Below are 27188 nucleotides of genomic sequence, written 5' to 3'. Positions count from 1 at the left end.
CGTATCCAGGAATGATGTGCAGAAGTCAAACCTCTTCCCATTGGTGAAGGCCCCATAGACCATTCCATGTTAGATTGTCCATTAGATGCCACTTACCATGGAAGGACCAAGCAATAGACCCCAGAAATTGTTACTGGACTTCATAAAGCTCATTCCTTAAACCATTGCTTGGCCACTTTATCAAGTCCAGAGGTTTCTAGAAATGAGTCAACTGGATCCTCTGGTCTTCAACTTGGCAAAGTCTTGGTCTTTCCCATCTCCAGACCCCAAATGCAGATCACCTTCACATACAATAGAGCACAAGTCAGAGGAAAGCTGTGTGGTGATCTAAGATCCAACCCTTGGTCCTAGCCGAGGAAGAAGGGAAGGAACCATTCGAAACCAGGTCTAAACATGGGGACATCTGAAGGTGACACACTGTTATGGGGACATCTGGAGGTGACACACTGTTATGGGGACATCTGGGGGTGACACACTGTTATGGGGACATCTGGGGGTAGCACTGTTATGGGGACATCTGGGGGTGACACACTGTTATGGGGACATCCGGAGGTGACACACTGTTATGGGGACATCTGGGGGTGACACACTGTTATGGGGAAATCTGGGGGTGACACACTGTTATGGGGACATCCGGAGGTGACACACTGTTACTGGGACATCCGGAGGTGACACACTGTTACTGGGACATCTGGGCGTGACACACTGTTATGGGGACATCCGGAGGTGACACACTGTTATGGGGACATCTGGGGGTGACACACTGTTATGGGGACATCTGGGGGTGACACACTGTTACGGGGACATCTGGGCGTGACACACTGCTATGGGGACATCCGCAGGTGACACACTGTTATGGGGACATCTGGGGGTGACACACTGTTATGGGGACATCCGGCGGGGACACACTGTTATGGAGACATCTGGGGGTGACACACTGTTATGGGGACATCTGGGGGTGACACACTGATATGGGGACATCAGGGGGACACACACTGTTATGGGGACATCTGGGGGTGACACTGTTATGGGGACATCTGGGGGTGACACACTGTAATGGGGACATCTGGAGGTGACACACTGTTATGGGGACATCTGGAGGTGACACACTGTTATGGGGACATCTGGGGGTGACACTTTTATCGGGACATCTGGAGGTGACACACTGTTATGGGGACATCTGGGGGTGACACACTGTTATGGGGACATCTGGGGGTGACACACTGTTACGGGGATATCTGTAGGTGACACACTGTTATGGGGACATCTGGGGTGACACACTGTTATGGGGACATCTGGGGGTGACACACTGTTATGAGGACATCTGGGGTGACACACTGTTATGGGGACATCTGGGGGTGACACACTGTTATGGGGACATCTGGAGGTGACACACTGTTATGGGGACATCTGGAGGTGACACACTGTTATGGGGACATCTGGAGGTGACACACTGTTATGGGGACATCTGGAGGTGACACACTGTTATGGGGACATCTGGAGGTGACACACTGTTATGGGGACATCTGGAGGTGACACACTGTTATGGGGACATCTGGAGGTGACACACTGTTATGGGGACATCTGGGGGTGACACACTGTTATGGGGACATCCGGAGATGACACACTGTTATGGGGACATCTGGGGGTGACACACTGTTATGGTGACATCTGGGGGGTCACACACTGTTATGGGTAGATCTGGAGGTGACACATTTATGGGGGCATCTGGGGGTGACACACTGTTATGGGGACATCTGGGGGTGACACACTGTTATGGGGACATCTGGGGGTGACACACTGTTATGGTGACATCCGGAGGTGACACACTGTTATGGGGACATCTGGGGGTGACACACTGTTATGGGGACATCTGGGGGTGACACACTGTTATGGGGACATCTGGGGGTGACACACTGTTATGAGGACATCTGGAGGTGATACACTGTTATGGGGACATCTGGGGGTGACACACTGTTATGGGGACATCTGGGGGTGACACACTGTTATGGGGACATCTGGGGGTGACACACTGTTATGAGGAAATCCGGAAGTGACACACTGTTATGGGGACATCTGGGGGTGACACACTGTTATGGGGACATCTGGGGGTGACACACTGTTATGGGGACAATTGGGGGTGACACACTGTTATGGGGACATCTGGGGGTGACACACTGTAATGGGGACATCTGGAGGTGACACACTGTTATGGGGACATCTGGAGGTGACACACTGTTATGGGGACATCTGGGGGTGACACTTTTATCGGGACATCTGGAGGTGACACACTGTTATGGGGACATCTGGGGGTGACACACTGTTATGGGGACATCTGGGGGTGACACACTGTTACGGGGATATCTGTAGGTGACACACTGTTATGGGGACATCTGTGGTGACACACTGTTATGGGGACATCTGGGGGTGACACACTGTTATGAGGACATCTGGGGTGACACACTGTTATGGGGACATCTGGGGGTGACACACTGATATGGGGACATCAGGGGGTCACACACTGTTATGGGGACATCTGGGGGTGACACACTGTTATGGGGACATCTGGGGGTGACACACTGTTATGGGGACATCAGGGGGTCACACACTGATATGGGGACATCAGGGGGTCACACACTGTTATGGTGACATCTGGGGGTCACACACTGTTATGGGTAAATCTGGAGGTGACACATTTATGGGGGCATCTGGGGGTGACACACTGTTATGGGGACATCTGGGGGTGACACACTGTTATGGGGACATCTGGGGGTGACACACTGTTATGGTGACATCCGGAGGTGACACACTGTTATGGGGACATCTGGGGGTGACACACTGTTATGGGGACATCTGGGGGTGACACACTGTTATGGGGACATCTGGGGGTGACACACTGTTATGAGGACATCTGGAGGTGATACACTGTTATGGGGACATCTGGGGGTGACACACTGTTATGGGGACATCTGGGGGTGACACACTGTTATGAGGAAATCCGGAAGTGACACACTGTTATGGGGACATCTGGGGGTGACACACTGTTATGGGGACATCTGGGGGTGACACACTGTTATGGGGACAATTGGGGGTGACACACTGTTATGGGGACATCTGGGGGTGACACACTGTTATGAGGACATCCGGAGGTGACACACTGTTATGGGGACATCCGGAGGTGACACACTGTTATGGGGACATCTGGGGGTGACACACTGATATGGGGACATCAGGGGGTCACACACTGTTATGGGGACATCTGGGGGTGACACACTGTAATGGGGACATCTGGAGGTGACACACTGTTATGGGGACATCTGGAGGTGACACACTGTTATGGGGACATCTGGAGGTGACACACTGTTATGGGGACATCTGGAGGTGACACACTGTTATGGGGACATCTGGGGGTGACACACTGTTATGGGGACATCCGGAGGTGACACACTGTTATGGGGACATCTGGGGGTGACACACTGTTATGGTGACATCTGGGGGTCACACACTGTTATGGGTAAATCTGGAGGTGACACATTTATGGGGGCATCTGGGGGTGACACACTGTTATGGGGACATCTGGGGGTGACACACTGTTATGGGGACATCTGGGGGTGACACACTATTATGGTGACATCCGGAGGTGACACACTGTTATGGGGACATCTGGGGGTGACACACTGTTATGGGGACATCTGGGGGTGACACACTGTTATGGGGACATCTGGGGGTGACACACTGTTATGAGGACATCTGGAGGTGATACACTGTTATGGGGACATCTGGGGGTGACACACTGTTATGGGGACATCTGGGGGTGACACACTGTTATGAGGAAATCCGGAAGTGACACACTGTTATGGGGACATCTGGGGGTGACACACTGTTATGGGGACATCTGGGGGTGACACACTGTTATGGGGACAATTGGGGGTGACACACTGTTATGGGGACATCTGGGGGTGACACACTGTTATGAGGACATCCGGAGGTGACACACTGTTATGGGGACATCCGGAGGTGACACACTGTTATGGGGACATCTGGGGGTGACACACTGTTATGGGGACATCTGGGGGTGACACACTGTTATGGGGACATCTGGGGGTGACACACTGTTATGGGGACATCCGGAGGTGACACACTGTTATGGGGACATCTGGGGGTGACACACTGTTATGGGGAATCTGGGGGTGACACACTGTTATGGGGACATCTAGAGGTGACACACTGTTATGGGGACATCTGGGGGTCACACACTGTTATGGGGAAATCTGGGGGTTGACACACTGTTATGGGGTCATCTGGGGGTGATACTGTTATGGGGACATCTGGGGGTGACACACTGTTATGAGGACATCTGGGGGTGACACACTGTTATGGAGACATCTGTAGGTGACACACTGTTAGGGGGACATCTGGAGGTGACACACTGTTATAGGGACATCTGGGGGTGACGCACTGTTATGGGGACATCTGGGGGTGACGCACTGTTATGGGGACATCTGGGGGTGACGCACTGTTATGGGGACATCTGGGGGTGACGCACTGTTATGGGGACATCTGGGGGTGACGCACTGTTATGGAGACATCTCGGGGTGACACACTGTTATGGGGACATCTGGGGGTGACACACTGTTATGGGGACATCAGGGGTGACACACTGTTATGGAGAAATCTGGAGGTGACCCACTGTTATGGGGACATCTGGGGGTGACACACTGTTATGGGGACATCTCGGGGTGACACACTGTTATGGGGACATCTGGAGGTGACACACTGTTATGGGGGCATCTCGGGGTGACACACTGTTATGGGGACATCTGGGGGTGACACACTATTATGCGGACATCTGGGGGTGACACAATGTTATGAGGACATCTGGGGGTGACACACTGTTATGGGGACATCTGGGGGTGACACACTGTTATGGGGACATCTGGGGGTGACACACTGTTATGGGGACATCTGAGGGTGATACACTGTTATGGGGACATCTGGAGGTGACACACTGTTATGGGGACATCTCGGGGTGACACACTGTTATGGAGACATCTGGGGGTGACTCACTGTTATGGGGACATCCGAAGGTGACACACTGTTATGGGGACATCCGGAGGTGACACACTGTTATGGGGACATCTGGGGGTGACACACTGTTATAGGGAAATCTGGGGGTGACACACTGTTATGGGGACATCCGGAGGTGACACACTGTTATGGGGACATCTGGGGGTGACACACTGTTACGGGGACATCTGGGGGTGACACACTGCTATGGGGACATCCGATAGTGACACACTGTTATGGGGACATTTGGGGGTGACACACTGTTATGGGGACATCTGGGGGTGACACACTGTTATGGGGACATCCGGCGGTGACACACTGTTATGGAGACATCTGGGGGTGACACACTGCTATGGGGACATCCGGAGGTGACACACTGTTATGGGGACATCTGGGGGTGACACACTGTTATGGGGACATCTGGGGGTGATACTTTTATGGGGACATCTAGAGGTGACACACTGTTATGGGGACATCTGGGGTGACACAATGTTACGGGGATATCTGTAGGTGACACACTGTTATGGGGACATCTGGGGTGACACACTGTTATGGGGACATCTGGAGGTGACACACTGTCATGGAGACATCTGGGGGTGACTCACTGTTATGGGGACATCCGAAGGTGACACACTGTTATGGGGACATCCGGAGGTGACACACTGTTATGGGGACATCTGGGGGTGACACACTGTTATGGGGAAATCTGGGGGTGACACACTGTTATGGGGACATCCGGAGGTGACACACTGTTATGGGGACATCTGGGGGTGACACACTGTTATGGGGACATCTGGGGGTGACACACTGTTATGGGGACATCTGGGGGTGACACACTGTTATGGGGACATCTGGGGGTGACACTGTTATGGGGACATCTGGGGGTGACACACTGTTATGGGGACATCTGGAGGTGACACACTGTTATGAGGACATCTGGGGGTGACATACTGTTATGGGGACTTCTGGAGGTGACACACTGTTATGGGGAAATTTGGGGGTGACACACTGTTATGGGTACATCTGGGGGTGACACACTGTTATTGGGACATCCGGAGGTGACACACTGTTATGGGGACATTTGGGGGTGACACACTGTTATGGGGACATCTGGGGGTGACACACTGTTATGGGGACATCCGGAGGTGACACACTGTTATGGGGACATCTGGGGGTGACACACTGTTATGGGGACATCCGGAGGTGAAACACTGTTATGGGGACATCTGGGGGTGACACACTGTTATGGGGACATCTCGAGGTGATACACTGTTATGGGGACATCCGGATGTGACACACTGTTATGGGGACATCTGGGGGTGACACTTTTATGGGGACATCTAGAGGTGACACACTGTTATGGGGACATCGGGGGTGACACAATGTTACGGGGATATCTGTAGGTGACACACTGTTATGGGGACATCTGAGGGTGACACACTGTTATGAGGACATCTGGAGGTGATACACTGTTATGGGGACATCTGGGGGTGACACACTTTTATGGGGACATCTGGAGGTGATACACTGTTATGGAGACATCTGGGGGTGACTCACTGTTATGGGGACATCCGAAGGTGACACACTGTTATGGGGACATCCGGAGGTGACACACTGTTATGGGGACATCTGGGGGTGACACACTGTTATGGGGAAATCTGGGGGTGACACACTGTTATGGGGACATCCGGAGGTGACACACTGTTATGGGGACATCTGGGGGTGAAACACTGTTATGGGGACATCTGGGGGTGACACACTGTTATGGGGACATCTGGGGGTGACACACTGTTATGGGGACATCTGGGGGTGACACTGTTATGGGGACATCTGGGGGTGACACACTGTTATGGGGACATCTGGAGGTGACACACTGTTATGAGGACATCTGGGGGTGACATACTGTTATGGGGACTTCTGGAGTTGACACACTGTTATGGGGAAATTTGGGGGTGACACACTGTTATGGGTACATCTGGGGGTGACACACTGTTATTGGGACATCCGGAGGTGACACACTGTTATGGGGACATTTGGGGGTGACACACTGTTATGGGGACATCTGGGGGTGACACACTGTTATGGGGACATCCGGAGGTGACACACTGTTATGGGGACATCTGGGGGTGACACACTGTTATGGGGACATCCGGAGGTGAAACACTGTTATGGGGACATCTGGGGGTGACACACTGTTATGGGGACATCTCGAGGTGATACACTGTTATGGGGACATCCGGATGTGACACACTGTTATGGGGACATCTGGGGGTGACACTTTTATGGGGACATCTAGAGGTGACACACTGTTATGGGGACATCTGGGGTGACACAATGTTACGGGGATATCTGTAGGTGACACACTGTTATGGGGACATCTGAGGGTGACACACTGTTATGAGGACATCTGGAGGTGATACACTGTTATGGGGACATCTGGGGGTGACACACTTTTATGGGGACATCTGGAGGTGATACACTGTTATGGGGACATCTGGGGGTGACACACTATTATGGGGACATCTGGGGTGACACACTGTTATGGGGACATGTAGGGGTGACACACTGTTATGGGGACATCTGGGGGTCACACACTGTTATGGGGAAATCTGGGGGTTGACATACTGTTATGGGGTCATCTGGGGGTGATACTGTTATGGGGTCAACTGGAGGTGACACACTGTTATGGGGACATCTGGGTGGTGACACACTGTTATGGAGACATCTGGGGGTGACACACTGTTATGGGGACATCCGAAGGTGACACACTGTTATGGGGACATCCGGAGGTGACACACTGTTATGGGGACATCTGGGGGTGACACACTGTTATGGGGAAATCTGGGGGTGACACACTGTTATGGGGACATCCTGAGGTGACACACTGTTATGGGGACATCTGGGGGTGACACACTGTTATGGGGACATCCGGTGGTGACACACTGTTATGGGGACATCTGGAGGTGACAGACTGTTATGGGGACATCAGGGGTGACACACTGTTATGGGGACATCAGGGGTGACACACTGTTATGGAGAAATCTGGAGGTGACCCACTGTTATGGGGACATCTGGGGGTGACACACTGTTATGGGGACATCTCGGGGTGACACACTGTTATGGGGACATCTGGAGGTGACACACTGTTATTGGGGCATCTCGGGGTGACACACTGTTATGGGGACATCTGGGGGTGACACACTGTTATGGGGACATCAGGGGGTGACACACTGTTATGGGGACATCTGGGGGTGACACACTGTTATGGGGACATCTGGGGGTGACACACTGTTATGGGAACATCTGGGGGTGATACACTGTTATGGGGACATCTGGAGGTGACACACTGTTATGGGGACATCTGGGGGTGACACACTGTTATGGGGACATCTGGTGGTGACACACTGTTATGGAGACATCTGGGGGTGACTCACTGTTATGGGGACATCCGAAGGTGACACACTGTTATGGGGACATCCGGAGGTGACACACTGTTATGGGGACATCTGGGGGTGACACACTGTTATGGGGAAATCTGGGGGTGACACACTGTTATGGGGACATCCGGAGGTGACACACTGTTATGGGGACATCTGGGGGTGACACACTGTTATGGAGACATCTGGGGGTGACACACTGCTATGGGGACATCCGGTGGTGACACACTGTTATGGGGACATCTGGGGGTGACACACTGTTATGGGGACATCTGGGGGTGACACTTTTATGGGGACATCTGGAGGTGACACACTGTTATGGGGACATCTGGGGTGACACACTGTTATGGGGACATCTGGGGGTGACACGCTGTTATGGGGACATCTGGGGGTGACACACTGTTATGGGGACATCCGGAGGTGACACACTGTTATGGGGAAATCTGGGGGTGACACACTGTTATGTGGACATCTGGAGGTGACACACTGTTATGGGGAAATCTGGGGGTTGACATACTGTTATGAGGTCATCTGGGGGTGATACTGTTATGGGGACATCTGGGGTGACACACTGTTATGGGGACATCTGGGGGTGACACACTGATATGGGGACATCTGGGGGTGACACTGTTATGGGGACATCTGGGGGTGACACACTGTTATGGGGACATCTGGGGGTGACACACTGTTATGGGGACATCTGGAGGTGACACACTGTGATGGGAACATCTAGAGGTAACACACTGTTATGGGGACATCTAGGGGTGACACACTGTTATGGGGACATCTGGGAGTGACACACTGTGATGGGGACATCTGGAGGTGACACACTGTTATGGGGACATCTTGGGGTGATACACTGTTATGGGGACATCTGGAGGTGACACACTGTTATGGAAACATCTGGGGGTGACACACTGTTATGGGGACATCCGGAGGTGACACGCTGTTATGGGGACATCTGGGGGTGACACACTGTTATGGGGACATCTGGAGGTGACACACTGTTATGGGGACATCTGGAGGTGACACACTGTTATGGGGACATCTGGGGGTGACACACTGTTATGGGGACATCTGGGGGTGACACACTGTTATGGGGACATCTGGGGTGACACACTGTTATGAGGACATTTGGGGGTGACACACTGTTATGGAGACATCTGGGGGTGACACACTGTTATGGGGACATCTGGGGGTGACACACTGTTATGGGGACATCTGGAGGTGACACACTGTTATGGGGACATCTGGGGGTGACACACTGTTATGGGGACATCTAGGGGTGACACACTGTTATGGGGACATCTGGGAGTGACACACTGTTATGGGGACATCTAGGGGTGATACACTGTTATGGGGACATCTGGGGGTGACACACTGTTATGGGGACATCTGGAGGTGACACATTGTTATGGAGACATCTGGGGGTGACACACTGTTATGGGGACATCTGGGGGTGACACACTGTTATGGGGACTTCTGGGGGTGACACACTGTTATGGGGACATCTGGGGGTGACACACTGTTATGGGGACATCTGGGGGTGACACATTGTTATGGGGACATCTGGGGGTGACACATTGTTATGGGGACATCTGGGGGTGACACACTGTTATGGGGACATCTGGGGGTGACACACTGTTATGGGGACATCTGGGGGTGACACACTGTTATGAGGACATTTGGGGGTGACACACTGTTATGGAGACATCTGGGGGTGACACACTGCTATGGGGACATCCGGAGGTGACACACTGTTATGGGGACATCTGGGCGTGACACACTGTTATGAGGACATTTGGGGGTGACACACTGTTATGGAGACATCTGGGGGTGACACACTGCTATGGGGACATCTGGGGGTGACACTTTTATGGGGACATCTGGAGGTGACACACTGCTATGGGGACATCCGGAGGTGACACACTGTTATGGGGACATCTGGGCGTGACACACTGTTATGAGGACATTTGGGGGTGACACACTGTTATGGAGACATCTGGGGGTGACACACTGTTATGGGGACATCTGGGGGTGACACTTTTATGGGGACATCTGGAGGTGACACACTGTTATGGGGACATCTGGGGGTGGCACACTGTTATGGGGACATCTGGGGTGACACACTGTTATGGGGACATCTGGGGGTGACACGCTGTTATGGGGACATCTGGGGGTGACACACTGTTATGGGGACATCTGGGGGTGACACACTGTTATGAGGACATCTGGGGTGACACACTGTTATGGGGACATCTGGGGGTGACACACTGATATGGGGACATCAGGGGGTCACACACTGTTATGGGGACATCTGGGGGTGACACACTGTTATGGGGACATCTGGGGGTGACACACTGTTATGAGGACATTTGGGGGTGACACACTGTTATGGAGACATCTGGGGGTGACACACTGCTATGGGGACATCTGGGGGTGACACACTGTTATGGGGACATCTGGGGGTGACACTTTTATGGGGACATCTGGAGGTGACACACTGTTATGGGGACATCTAGGGGTGACACACTGTTATGGGGACATCTGGGGGTGGCACACTGTTATGGGGACATCTGGGGGTGACACACTGTTATGGGGACATCTGGGGGTGACACGCTGTTATGGGGACATCTGGGGGTGACACACTGTTATGAGGACATCTGGGGTGACACACTGTTATGGGGACATCTGGGGTGACACACTGATATGGGGACATCTGGGGGTGACACGCTGTTATGGGGACATCTGGGGGTGACACACTGTTATGAGGACATCTGGGGTGACACACTGTTATGGGGACATCTGGGGGTGACACTGTTATGGGGACATCTGGGGGTGACACACTGTTATGGGGACATCTGGGGGTGACACACTGTTATGGGGACATCTGGAGGTGACACACTGTTATGGGAACATCTAGAGGTGACACACTGTTATGGAGACATCTCGGGGTGACACACTGTTATGGGGACATCTGGGGTTGACACACTGTTATGGGGACATCTGGGAGTGACACACTGTGATGGGGACATCTGGAGGTGACACACTGTTATGGGGACATCTTGGGGTGACACACTGTTATGGGGACATCTGGGGGTGACACACTGTTATGGGGACATCTGGGGGTGACACATTGTTATGGGGACATCTGGGGGTGACACATTGTTATGGGGACATCTGGGGGTGACACACTGTTATGGGGACATCTGGGGGTGACACACTGTTATGGGGACATCTGGGGGTGACACACTGTTATGGGGACATCTGGGGGTGACACACTGTTATGAGGACATTTGGGGGTGACACACTGTTATGGAGACATCTGGGGGTGACACACTGCTATGGGGACATCCGGAGGTGACACACTGTTATGGGGACATCTGGGGGTGACACACTGTTATGAGGACATTTGGGGGTGACACACTGTTATGGAGACATCTGGGGGTGACACACTGCTATGGGGACATCTGGGGGTGACACACTGTTATGGGGACATCTGGGGGTGACACACTGTTATGGGGACATCTGGGAGTGACACTTTTATGGGGACATCTGGAGGTGACACACTGTTATGGGGACATCTGGGGGTGGCACACTGTTATGGGGACATCTGGGGTGACACACTGTAATGGGGACATCTGGGGGTGACACGCTGTTATGGGGACATCTGGGGGTGACACACTGTTATGAGGACATCTGGGGTGACACACTGTTATGGGGACATCTGGGGGAGACACACTGTGATGGGGACATCTGGAGGTGACACACTGTTATGGGGACATCTTGGGGTGACACACTGTTATGGGGACATCTGGAGGTGACACACTGTTATGGGGACATCTGGGGGTGACACACTGTTATGGGGACATCTGGGGGTGACACACTGATATGGGGACATCAGGGGGTCACACACTGTTATGGGGACATCTGGGGGTGACACACTGTTATGGGGACATCTGGGGGTGACACACTGTTATGGGGACATCTGGGGGTTACACTCTGATATGGGGACATCTGGGGGTGACACACTGTTATGGGGACATCTGGGGGTGACACACTGTTATGGGGACATCTGGGGGTGACACACTGTTATGGGGAAATCTGGGGGTGACACACTGTTATGGGGACATCCGGAGGTGACACACTGTTATGGGGACATCTGGGGGTGACACACTGTTATGGGGACATCTGTGGGTGACACACTGTTATGGGGACATCTGGAGGTGATACACTGTTATGGGGACATCTGGGGGTGACACACTATTATGGGGACATCTGGGGGTGACACACTGTTATGGGGACATCTAGGGGTGACACACTGTTATGGGGACATCTGGGGGTCACACACTGTTATGGGGAAATCTGGGGTTGACATACTGTTATGGGGACATCTGGGGGTGATACTGTTATGGGGACATCTGTAGATGACACACTGTTATGGGGACATCTGGGGGTGACACACTGTTATGGGGACATCCGAAGGTGACACACTGTTATGGGGACATCCGGAGATGACACACTGTTATGGGGACATCTGGGGGTGACACACTGTTATGGGGAAATCTGGGGGTGACACACTGTTATGGGGACATCCGGAGGAGACACACTGTTATGGGGACATCTGGGGGTGACACACTGTTATGGGGACATCTGGGGGTGACACACTGTTATGGGGACATTTGGAGGTGACACACTGTTATGGGGACATCTGGGGGTGACACACTGTTATGGGGACATCTGGAGGTGACACACTGTTATGGGGACATCTGGAGGTGACACACTGTTATGGGGACATCTGGGGGTGACACACTGTTATGGGGACATCTGGAGGTAACACACTGTTATGGGGACATCTGGGGGTGACACACTGTTATGGGGACATCCGGAGGTGACACACTGTTATGGGGACATCTGGGGGTGACACACTGTTATGGGGACATCTCGAGGTGATACACTGTTATGGGGACATCTGGGGGTCACACACTGTTATGGGGACATCTGTGGGTGACACACTGTTACCTGGACATCTGGGGGTGACACACTGTTATGGGGACATCTGGGGGTGACATACTGTTATGGGGACATCTGGAGGTGACACACTGTTATGGGGACATCTGGGGGTGACACACTGTTATGTGGACATCTGGAGGTGACACACTGTTATGGGGACATCTGGAGGTGACACACTGTTATGGGGACATCTGGAGGTGACACACTGTTATGGGGACATCTAGGGGTGACACACTGTTATGGGGACATCTGGGAGTGACACACTGTTATGGGGACATCTGGAGGTGACACACTGTTATGGGGACATCTGGGGGTGACACACTGTTATTGGGACATCTGGGGGGTGACATACTGTTATGGGGACATCTGGAGGTGACACACTGTTATGGGGACATCTGGGAGTGACACACTGTTATGGGGACATCTGGGGGTGACACACTGTTATTGGGACATCTGGGGGGTGACACACTGTTATGGGGACATCTGGAGGTCACACACTGTTATGGGGACATCTGGGGGTGACACACTGTTATGGGGACATCTTGGGGTGACACACTGTTATGGAGACATCTGGAGGTGACACACTGTTATGGGGACATCTGGAGGTGACACACTGTTATGTGGACATCTGGAGGTGACACCCTGTTATGGGGACATCTGGAGGTGACACACTGTTATGGGGACATCTGGGAGTGACACACTGTTATGGGGACATCTGGGGGTGACACACTGTTATGGGGACATCTGGGGGTGACACACTGTTATGGGGACATCTAGGGGTGACACACTGTTATGGGGACATCTGGGGGTGACACACTGTTATGGAGACATCTGGAGGTGACACACTGTTATGGGGACATCTGGGGGTGACACACTGTTATGGGGACATCTAGGGGTGATACACTGTTATGGGGACATCTGGGGGTGACACACTGTTATGGGGACATCTGGAGGTGACACACTGTTATGGAGACATCTGGGGGTGACACACTGTTATGGGGACATCTGGGGGTGACACACTGTTATGGGGACATCTGGGGGTGACACTGTTATGGGGACATCTGGGTGACACACTGTTATGGGGACATCTGGGGGTGACACACTGTTATGGGGACATCTGGGGGTGACACACTGTTATGTGGACATCTGGAGGTGACACACTGTTATTGGGACATCTGGGGGGTGACACACTGTTATGGGGACATCTGGGGGTGACACACTGTTATGGGGACATCTGGGGGTGACACTTTTATGGGGACATCTGGAGGTGACACACTGTTATGGGGACATCTGGGGGTGGCACACTGTTATGGGGACATCTGGGGGTGACACACTGTTATGGGGACATCTGGGGGTGACACGCTGTTATGGGGACATCTGGGGGTGACACACTGTTATGAGGACATCTGGGGTGACACACTGTTATGGGGACATCTGGGGTGACACACTGATATGGGGACATCTGGGGGTGACACGCTGTTATGGGGACATCTGGGGGTGACACACTGTTATGAGGACATCTGGGGTGACACACTGTTATGGGGACATCTGGGGGTGACACACTGATATGGGGACATCAGGGGGTCACACACTGTTATGGGGACATCTGGGGGTGACACTGTTATGGGGACATCTGGGGGTGACACACTGTTATGGGGACATCTGGGGGTGACACACTGTTATGGGGACATCTGGAGGTGACACACTGTTATGGGAACATCTAGAGGTGACACACTGTTATGGAGACATCTCGGGGTGACACACTGTTATGGGGCCATCTGGGGTTGACACACTGTTATGGGGACATCTGGGAGTGACACACTGTGATGGGGACATCTGGAGGTGACACACTGTTATGGGGACATCTTGGGGTGACACACTGTTATGGGGACATCTGGAGGTGACACACTGTTATGGGGACATCTTGGGGTGACACACTGTTATGGGGACATCCGGAGGTGACACACTGTTATGGGGACATCTGGGGGTTACACACTGTTATGGGGACATCTGGGGGTGACACACTGTTATGGGGACATCTGGGGGTGACACATTGTTATGGGGACATCTGGGGGTGACACATTGTTATGGGGACATCTGGGGGTGACACACTGTTATGGGGACATCTGGGGTGACACACTGTTATGGGGACATCTGGGGGTGACACACTGTTATGGGGACATCTGGGGGTGACACACTGTTATGAGGACATTTGGGGGTGACACACTGTTATGGAGACATCTGGGGGTGACACACTGCTATGGGGACATCCGGAGGTGACACACTGTTATGGGGACATCTGGGGGTGACACACTGTTATGAGGACATTTGGGGGTGACACACTGTTATGGAGACATCTGGGGGTGACACACTGCTATGGGGACATCTGGGGGTGACACACTGTTATGGGGACATCTGGGGGTGACACACTGTTATGGGGACATCTGGGGGTGACACTTTTATGGGGACATCTGGAGGTGACACACTGTTATGGGGACATCTGGGGGTGGCACACTGTTATGGGGACATCTGGGGTGACACACTGTAATGGGGACATCTGGGGGTGACACGCTGTTATGGGGACATCTGGGGGTGACACACTGTTATGAGGACATCTGGGGTGACACACTGTTATGGGGACATCTGGGGGAGACACACTGTGATGGGGACATCTGGAGGTGACACACTGTTATGGGGACATCTTGGGGTGACACACTGTTATGGGGACATCTGGAGGTGACACACTGTTATGGGGACATCTGGGGGTGACACACTGTTATGGGGACATCTGGGGGTGACACACTGATATGGGGACATCAGGGGGTCACACACTGTTATGGGGACATCTGGGGGTGACACACTGTTATGGGGACATCTGGGGGTGACACACTGTTATGGGGACATCTGGGGGTTACACTCTGATATGGGGACATCTGGGGGTGACACACTGTTATGGGGACATCTGGGGGTGACACACTGTTATGGGGACATCTGGGGGTGACACACTGTTATGGGGACATCTGGGGGTGACACACTGTTATGGGGACATTTGGAGGTGACACACTGTTATGGGGACATCTGGGGGTGACACACTGTTATGGGGACATCTGGGGGTGATACTGTTATGGGGACATCTGTAGATGACACACTGTTATGGGGACATCTGGGGGTGACACACTGTTATGGGGACATCCGAAGGTGACACACTGTTATGGGGACATCCGGAGATGACACACTGTTATGGGGACATCTGGGGGTGACACACTGTTATGGGGAAATCTGGGGGTGACACACTGTTATGGGGACATCCGGAGGTGACACACTGTTATGGGGACATCTGGGGGTGACACACTGTTATGGGGACATCTGGGGGTGACACACTGTTATGGGGACATTTGGAGGTGACACACTGTTATGGGGACATCTAGGGGTGACACACTGTTATGGGGACATCTGGAGGTGACACACTGTTATGGGGACATCTGGAGGTGACACACTGTTATGGGGACATCTGGGGGTGACACACTGTTATGGGGACATCTGGAGGTAACACACTGTTATGGGGACATCTGGGGGTGACACACTGTTATGGGGACATCCGGAGGTGACACACTGTTATGGGGACATCTGGGGGTGACACACTGTTATGGGGACATCCGGAGGTGACACACTGTTATGGGGACATCTGGGGGTGACACACTGTTATGGGGACATCTCGAGGTGATACACTGTTATGGGGACATCTGGGGGTCACACACTGTTATGGGGACATCTGTGGGTGACACACTGTTACCTGGACATCTGGGGGTGACACACTGTTATGGGGACATCTGGGGGTGACATACTGTTATGGGGACATCTGGAGGTGACACACTGTTATGGGGACATCTGGGGGTGACACACTGTTATGTGGACATCTGGAGGTGACACACTGTTATGGGGACATCTGGAGGTGACACACTGTTATGGGGACATCTGGAGGTGACACACTGTTATGGGGACATCTGGAGGTGACACACTGTTATGGGGACATCTAGGGGTGACACACTGTTATGGGGACATCTGGGAGTGACACACTGTTATGGGGACATCTGGAGGTGACACACTGTTATGGGGACATCTGGGGGTGACACACTGTTATTGGGACATCTGGGGGGTGACATACTGTTATGGGGACATCTGGAGGTGACACACTGTTATGGGGACATCTGGGAGTGACACACTGTTATGGGGACATCTGGGGGTGACACACTGTTATTGGGACATCTGGGGGGTGACACACTGTTATGGGGACATCTGGAGGTCACACACTGTTATGGGGACATCTGGGGGTGACACACTGTTATGGGGACATCTTGGGGTGACACACTGTTATGGAGACATCTGGAGGTGACACACTGTTATGGGGACATCTGGAGGTGACACACTGTTATGTGGACATCTGGAGGTGACACCCTGTTATGGGGACATCTGGAGGTGACACACTGTTATGGGGACATCTGGGAGTGACACACTGTTATGGGGACATCTGGGGGTGACACACTGTTATTGGGACATCTGGGGGGTGACATACTGTTATGGGGACATCTTGGGGTGACACACTGTTATGGGGACATCTGGAGGTGACACACTGTTATGGGGACATCCGGAGGTGACACACTGTTATGGGGACATCTAGGGGTCACACACTGTTATGGGGACATCTGGGGGTGACACACTGTTATGGGGACATCTGATGGTGACACACTGTTATGGGGACATCTAGGGGTGACACACTGTTATGGGGACATCTGGGAGTGACACACTGTTATGGGGACATCTGGAGGTGACACACTGTTATGGGGACATCTGGGGGTGACACACTGTTATTGGGACATCTGGGGGGTGACATACTGTTATGGGGACATCTGGAGGTGACACACTGTTATGGGGACATCTGGGAGTGACACACTGTTATGGGGACATCTGGGGGTGACACACTGTTATTGGGACATCTGGGGGGTGACATACTGTTATGGGGACATCTTGGGGTGACACACTGTTATGGGGACATCTGGAGGTGACACACTGTTATGGGGACATCTGGAGGTGACACACTGTTATGGGGACATCTTGGGGTGACACACTGTTATGGAGACATCTGGAGGTGACACACTGTTATGGGGACATCCGGAGGTGACACACTGTTATGGGGACATCTAGGGGTGACACACTGTTATGGGGACATCTGGGAGTGACACACTGTTATGGGGACATCTGGGGGTGACACACTGTTATGGGGACATCTGATGGTGACACACTGTTATGTGGACATCTGGAGGTGACACACTGTTATGGGGACATCTGGGGGTGACACACTGTTATGGGGACATCTAGGGGTGACACACTGTTATGGGGACATCTGGGAGTGACACACTGTTATGGGGACATCTAGGGGTGACACACTGTTATGGGGACATCTGGGAGTGACACACTGTTATGGGGACATCTGGGAGTGACACACTGTTATGGGGACATCTGGAGGTGACACACTGTTATGGGGACATCTAGGGGTGACACACTGTTATGGGGACATCTGGGAGTGACACACTGTTATGGGGACATCTGGAGGTGACATACTGTTATGGGGACATCTGTAGGTGACACACTGTTATGGGGACATCTGGGGGTGACACACTGTTATGGGGACATCTGGGGGTGACACACTGTTATGGGGACATCTAGGGGTGACACACTGTTATGGGGACATCTGGGGGTGACACACTGTTATGGAGACATCTGGAGGTGACACACTGTTATGGGGACATCTGGGGGTGACACACTGTTATGGGGACATCTAGGGGTGATACACTGTTATGGGGACATCTGGGGGTGACACACTGTTATGGGGACATCTGGAGGTGACACACTGTTATGGAGACATCTGGGGGTGACACACTGTTATGGGGACATCTGGGGGTGACACACTGTTATGGGGACATCTGGGGGTGACACTGTTATGGGGACATCTGGGTGACACACTGTTATGGGGACATCTGGGGGTGACACACTGTTATGGGGACATCTGGGGGTGACACATTGTTATGGGGACATCTGGGGGTGACACACTGTTATGGGGACATCTGAGGGTGATACACTGTTATGGGTACATCTGGAGGTGACACACTGTTATGGGGACATCTGGGGGTGACACACTGTTATGGGGACATCTGGGGGTGACACACTGTTATGGGGACATCTGGAGGTGACACACTGTTATGGGGACATCTGGGGGTGACACACTGTTATGGGGACATCTGGGGGTGACACACTGTTATGGGGACATCTGGAGGTGACACACTGTTATGGGGACATCTGGGGGTGATACTGTTATGGGGACATCTGGGGGTGACACACTGTTATGGGGACATCTGGGGGTGACACACTGTTATGGGGACATCTGGGGGTGACACACTGTTATGGGGACATCTGGGGGTGACACACTGTTATGGGGACATCTGGGGGTGACACACTGTTATGGGGACATCTGGGGGTGACACACTCTGACAATCTCTGAGACAACTTTTGAGAGAACTCACCATCAAACTAGACTGAACGCGAATTGTAAAGAGGAATGGTACAAAATCCCTTCATCCAGGATCCAGGAACTGATTAACTGCTCCAGGAAGCGACTAGAGGCAAAAGGGGGAGCTTCTAAATATTACTAGCACTTTTCTGTTGAGGTGTCCAGACTTCTGCACCGGTCACATTGATGAGATGGTGGACATGAATCTGGGGGCAGAGATGGAGAGGACATGAATCTGGGGGCAGAAATGGGAGACACGAATCTGGGGGCAGAGATGGAGGGACATGAATCTGGGGGCAGAGATGTGGGGACATGAATCTGGGGGCAGAAATGGGAGACACGAATCTGGGGGCAGAGATGGAGGGACATGAATCTGGGGGCAGAGATGTGGGGACATGAATCTGGGGGCAGAGATGGGGGACATGAATCTGGGGGCAGAGATGGAGGACATGAATCTGGGGGCAGAGATGGAGGGGACATGAATCTGGGGGCAGAGATGTTGGGGACATAAATCTGGGGGCAGAGATGGGGAACATGAATCTGGGGGCAGAGATGGGAGACATGAATCTAGGGGCAGAGATGGAGGGGGGACATGAATCTGGGGGCAGAGATGGAGGGACATGAATCTGGGGGCAGAGATGGAGGGACATGAATCTGGGGGCAGAGATGGGGGACATGAATCTGGGGGCAGAGATGGGGGGGACATGAATCTGGGGGCAGAGATGGAGGGATATTAATCTGGGGGCAGAGATGGAGGGGACATGAATCTGGGGGCAGGGATGGAGGGGGGACATGAATCTGGGGGCATAGATGTTGGGACATGAATCTGGGGGCAGAGATGGGGGACATAAATCTGGGGGCAGAAATGGAGGGACATGAATCTGGTTGCAGAGATGGGGGACATGAATCTGGGGGCAGAGATGGGGGGACATGAATCTGGGGGCAGAGATGGAGGGGGGACATGAATCTGGGGGCAGAGATGTTGGGACATGAATCTGGGGGCAGAGATGGGGGACATGAATCTGGGGGCAGAGATGGAGGGACATGAATCTGGGGGCAGAGATGTGGGGACATGAAACTGGGGGCAGAGATGAACTATAACAGATTGAAATGTATGTAGGATGAACAACAGTTGGTGGACATCGTTGTAGATATGTTCAGCACGGGATTCCAAACTTTAAAGGGAGTACATATATGTCAGACGCAATAAACAACCCTGTTATCTTCAGGTTGAACCAATAAATACTCAAAACGTGCATTGGATATTAGTATATGTTAAATATCTATAGGAAATTGTTGACACATATGAGAAACAATGTATCATGGTTATGGTATCCTTGATAGGTAATGGGTGGTTATATCAGATATATATGGGATACAAATGGATTCTCTATTTAAGATGTACATAGGAGACATAACATCATTGTAGGATCCTTTAGAGAAGGTTTCTCTAATGTTCGGACAGCCGATCATAAACAGAATACTTACCGTAATCTTATTGCCTTCTTTTAAACAGCCGCCGTATTCTCCGATAACCACGCCTCCACTGGGGGAGGGCGGATCATGACGTGTAGCTTCTACACAGAGCGGTGCGGTGGCATCGCGTGATTTGGAGTAGAAGCGAGATCAGAACCCCGCCCAGTGGGAGGCACTGTGCTACAGCGCTAGGCTATATCAAGCGCTGCAGAGACGGCCGCGACTGCGGTCATTCAATACCGAACAGGGCATCAGTGCGGCGTCACTAGACGGTGGTCGCCTGTTTGCCCTAGACTTTAGGGAGAGATGAGAACTTGCAAATAATATATCCACCATGGAAACCCCTGATGAGCCTTGAGACATAGGCGAAACGCGTAGGGTTAAAAAGGAGGATAGAATACTTTAGGTGGACGCAACAGAGCATAGACTCCCAATGCAAGTTAGCTGGATATATAGCTACCAATGACCGACCCTTTTGGCCTAAGACACTGACTTAACAGAGGGATGGTGGTAACAGAACACTGAATACTGGGCAAGGAGTTGAGATGTGATTGTGTGGAATGGAGTGTAGTCAACATATCCTCGTTCCGACGATAGATCTGTATAACTCCCCGTATCTACAGGTGTGTCTGTAAAAATCCCTAGTCTGTGTACTTACCGGGGTATACCAACACTGCGGACGTCACAAGCAGTGTGATTTATACAGATTGATAGTAAGATATAGGGGAAGTTTAGAGAGGGAGGAAACAATCATTACCTCTTTTTCCTACAATCTGTATATGTTTTGGTTTACTGTGGCCATACAGAAAGCATCAGAGCTTGGAGGAGTGAACTAAAATGTATCCCTCTTAAGTGCACTGTATTTAGCCATTTTACTTATATCTTTAGCCAAGCGCTACATTTTTAATATCACTAAGAAGAGGGTTACGTACCCAAATAAATAGAAGCAATATTTTAGCAGGTCACATTTTTTTGTTTAAATACTTTTACATTCGACCCCTGACCTTCCTGTCAATCACATCCCACAATAACTCCACCAGGTTGTTAGAGAATTCCAAGCTCTCCTTCTTCCTATAATATAAGGCAGGTCAGATTCCACTTGGTTACTTGGAAGATCTGACATTTTGGAGACAACCGCTCCATCCTCCGATACATTCTTTTGACTATCAGTAGCAATAGGTTTTGCTGGCTGAGAAATTGTATTTTCTTTATTATCAGTCGATAATGGAATTTTGTTTTGTATCTCTTGCATCATACAGGGCTTACAAGCTCCATGTAATCTCCTGCGCTTCTCGTAGACTTCATGACTATTTTTCCTATAAATAGGGGGCACTATAACCCGATTTGACAGATGTCTTTTAATAGGCTTTCCCCTTTGATTTGGACACATTTAGTTTGCTTTCGCCATTCGTCTCTCATGTCTCCTGGCCGGCTCGCCACTGTTACATATAGTCTCGCACCTCTTGACCGATGATCCAATTCATAAAAAAAGGTTTCATTCAAACCAATAGGTTACAGTCCAATAGTTAAGGTTAAAATAACATAGAATATGCATGACAGATGCCAAGTGTTAAAATGAAGAGAGTGGGAGCGGGTGTGAGGGTGGAGTTAGTGCTCTCCCCTCATGTTACCACAGCCTGCTTATATAGGCCGAGGACGCTTTACCCTCATCCAGGCTTTTTCCCCCATAAGGTAAAGCGTAGGTACAATTCCTCCAAGAGCTGTACTCCGGTTGCTTCCTTGTTTGACCATAGCCTTACGTTTGGCTACAATGATATGCTGTGCTGGTGACAAGACTTTTTTTTTACCTCCACCCATCATTCCACTAACCCAGGGGTAGGGCACCTTTGGCTCTCCAGCTGCTGTGAAACTACAACTCCCAGCATGCTCCATTCACTTCCATGGGAGTTCCCAGAACAGCAGAGCCAGTATGCATGCTGGGAGTTGTAGTTCTGCAACAGCTGGAGAGCCGTACGTTCCCTACCCCTGCACTAACCCCTTCATCTGCTGCACACAAATGCTACTCCGTGACCTTCTCCATTCACACTCTTTAAGTTCAGCAAATGATAAGATTTAACATCTTCCTTTCCTGGGTCGGTCCTCATGTCAGCCAGTTTCTTTGCAGCGCTTGATGGTTTTTACAACTGCACTTGGGGACACTTTCAAAGTTTTCCCAATTTTTTGGACTGACTGGCCTTCATTTCTTAACCCTTTCCCGCCGATGGCATTTTTTGATTTTCGTTTTTGACTCCCCTCCTTCTAAACCCCATAACTTTTTTATTTCTCCGCTCCCAGAGCCATGTGAGGTCTTCATCTTGGCGGGACACATTTTTCTTCCTGATGACATCATTAATTATTCTGTATAATGTCCCGGGAAGCTGGAAAAAAATTCAGAATGGGGTGGATTTGAAGAAAAAATGCATTTCTGCAACTTTCTTATGGGCTTCGGTTTTACGGCGTTCACTGCGCAGCCACAATGACCTGTCCCCTGTATTCTGTGTTTCGGTACGATTCCGGGGAGACCAAATTTATATGGTTTTATTTACATTTTAACCCCTTAAAAATTCCAAAACTGTGTTAAAAAAGTCGCCATATTCTGACAGCCGTAACTTTTTTATACGTGCGTGTACGGGGATGTATAGGGCGTCTTTTTTTACGGGGCCGGGTGTACTTTTTAGTTCTACCATATTTGGGAAATGTTATTGCTTTGATCACTTTTTATTCAAATTTTTATCAGAATAAAACAGTGAAAAAATGGCAGTTTGGCACTTTTGACTATTTTTCCTGCTATGGCGTTTACCGTACAGGAAAAATATTTTTATAGCTTTGTAGAGCGGGCGATTTCGGACGTGGGGAGACTTAACATGTATGTGTTCCACAGTATTTAACTACTTTTATATGTGTTCTAGGGAAAGGGGGGGATTTGAATTTTTAATACTTTTTACATTTTTTTTATATTTTTTTTTAACTTTTTTTTTTTTTTTTTTTGCATTTATTGCCCCCCTCCCCAGGGGTGCTGAACCCCAGGGGGTCTGATCACTAATGCAATGCATTACAATGCTAATGCATAGAGCAGCCTGCAAAAGAAAGTGAATGCAGACCGGCTGGGGAGATTTTACAAGGCTCCCGGCTGTCATGGAAATGTGACGTCGGCCCTGGAGCTTGCTTGCTTGCTCCAGGCGCCGGTGATCACCGGTAAAATGGCGGTGACCACGCACCGCCGGGAAAATGGTGCCTCCATCACCTTTGACTGCGGCGCCAGAGGAGTTAATGCCTCAGATCGGCCCGGGGACCGATCGGAGACATTAGCGCCGGTTGTCTACTGCGTAAAGCTCCTGAGCGGTCGACATAGTTACACACCCATCATACGCCAGACTGTTATGGTGGATATCGGGAAAGGGTAAAAATAATGATGGCCACTGGTTTTCTTTACTTAGCTGCTCTTTCTTGCAATAAAACAAATTCTCACAGTCTATTCAGTCGGACTATCAGCTGTGTATCCACCTGACTTCTGCACAACACAACTGATGGTCCCAACCCCATTTATAAGGCCAGAAATCCCACTTATTACACCTGACAGGGCACAGCTGTGAAGTGAGAACCATTCCTGGTGACTACCTCATGGAGCTCATCGAGAGAATGCCAAGAGTGTGCAAAGCAGGAATCAGAGCAAAAGGAAGCGAGAATAGAAGACAGATTGTCAGCTGTGTCCCACTGTTTGGTAAGTCTATAATCCCACATGTCTGACCTCAGTGTCATCTAGAATTGTCATAGTCATGGAAATACAGAAAACTCTGTGAGTGAGAAGGTGCGGCCAAACTATTAGTCTGTACTGTATATATATATATATATATATATATATATATATATATATATGCACATACACACACACGAGGACAAAATAGTTGTTCCCCTCGTTAAATGTAAGAAAACTCCACAATGGTCCCAGAAATAACTTCAATCTGACAAAAGCAATAATAAATAAAAATTCTATGAAAATGAAAAATGAAAGTCAGACTCTGCTTTTTTCTGCAACAGAATTTTTTTTATACATAAACCTCTGCCAAAAAGTCTCCTCTGTCCATAGGACACTGTCCCCGAAGCTTTGAGGTTGTCAGCATGGAGTTTGGTTATTACTTGTGTCAGATTCCGGTTATTTCTGGGACTATTGTGGGGTTTTCTTTCATTAAACGAGGGGAACAACTATTTTGTCCATATATATGTGTGTGTGTGTGTGTGTGTGTGTGTATACTGTACAGGTGGAGGTATATACTGTATATATCTCTGTGTGTACAGCTGTATATATATATATGTGTGTGTGTGTGTGTGTGTATATATATATATATATATATATATATATATATATATATATGTCAGTATAGTCCGTCAGGATAAGACTGGTTACCTAGTAGTTTTCTCTTCATAACTACATAAAGCAATTCATTATACACGCACTGAGAGTATACAGGAAAGATATATGTGTAACCCCTTCACTGCCATCTATTTGACTTCTGTATTCACACCAGGAGGTGACCTCCCCTCCTATACCAGTCACACTATACATTACCTCCTATACCAGTCACTCTATACATTACCTCATATACCAGTCACTCTATACATTACCTCATATACCAGTCACACTATACATTACCTCCTATACCAGTCACTCTATACATTACCTCCTATACCAGTCACTCTATACATTACCTCCTATACCAGTCACTCTATACATTACCCCATATACCAGTCACTCTATACATTACCTCATATACCGGTCACTCTTTACATTACATTACCTCCTATACCAATCACTCTATACATTACCTCCTATACCGGTCACTCTATACATTACATTACCTCCTATACCAATCACTCTATACATTACCTCCTATACCGGTCACTCTATACATTACCTCCTATACCGGTCACTCTATACATTACCTCCTATACCGGTCACTCTATACATTACCTCCTATACCGGTCACTCTATACATTACCTCCTATACCGGTCACTCTATACATTACCTCCTATACCGGTCACTCTATACATTACCTCCTATACCGGTCACTCTATACATTACCCCATATACCGGTCACTCTATACATTACCTCATGTACCAGTCACTCTATACATTACCTCATATACCAGTCACTCTATACATTACCCCATATACCAGTCACTCTATACATTACCTCCTATACCGGTCACTCTATACATTACCTCCTATACCGGTCACTCTATACATTACCTCATATACCGGTCACTCTATACATTACCTCATATACCGGTCACTCTATACATTACCTCATATACCGGTCACTCTATACATTACCTCATATACCGGTCACTCTATACATTACCTCCTATACCGGTCACTCTGTACATTACCTCATATACCGGTCACTCTGTACATTACCTCATATACCAGTCACTCTGTACATTACCTCATATACCGGTCACTCTATACATTACCTCATATACCGGTCACTCTATACATTACCTCATATACCAGTCACTCTATATATTACCTCATATACCAGTCACTCTATACATTACCTCAGCTATACTGTAGAGCAAATTAGAGGAGCTTAGGTGACGTCATGATCATGTGATCAGTCACGTGTGTGGG

General features: G+C 50.5%; 1 long non-coding RNA gene across 1 annotated transcript in view; it reads right to left on the bottom strand.

Annotated features, from left to right (window-relative positions):
* Positions 1-27165, bottom strand: part of LOC142188977 (uncharacterized) — a 59411-nt gene extending 32246 nt beyond the window's left edge. Inside the window, exons 1-2 of the long non-coding RNA XR_012713218.1 lie at positions 27116-27165; positions 20096-20288 (exon numbers count right to left, since the gene is read on the bottom strand). This is a non-coding gene — a long non-coding RNA (uncharacterized LOC142188977). The remainder of the gene's footprint in view (positions 1-20095; positions 20289-27115) is intronic.
* Between the last annotated feature and the right edge of the window lie 23 nt (positions 27166-27188).

The sequence above is a fragment of the Leptodactylus fuscus genome, unplaced genomic scaffold (assembly GCF_031893055.1).
Source record: "Leptodactylus fuscus isolate aLepFus1 unplaced genomic scaffold, aLepFus1.hap2 HAP2_SCAFFOLD_90, whole genome shotgun sequence".
Lineage (NCBI taxonomy): Eukaryota > Metazoa > Chordata > Amphibia > Anura > Leptodactylidae > Leptodactylus > Leptodactylus fuscus.
This window is presented reverse-complemented; position numbering and strand designations above follow the sequence as displayed.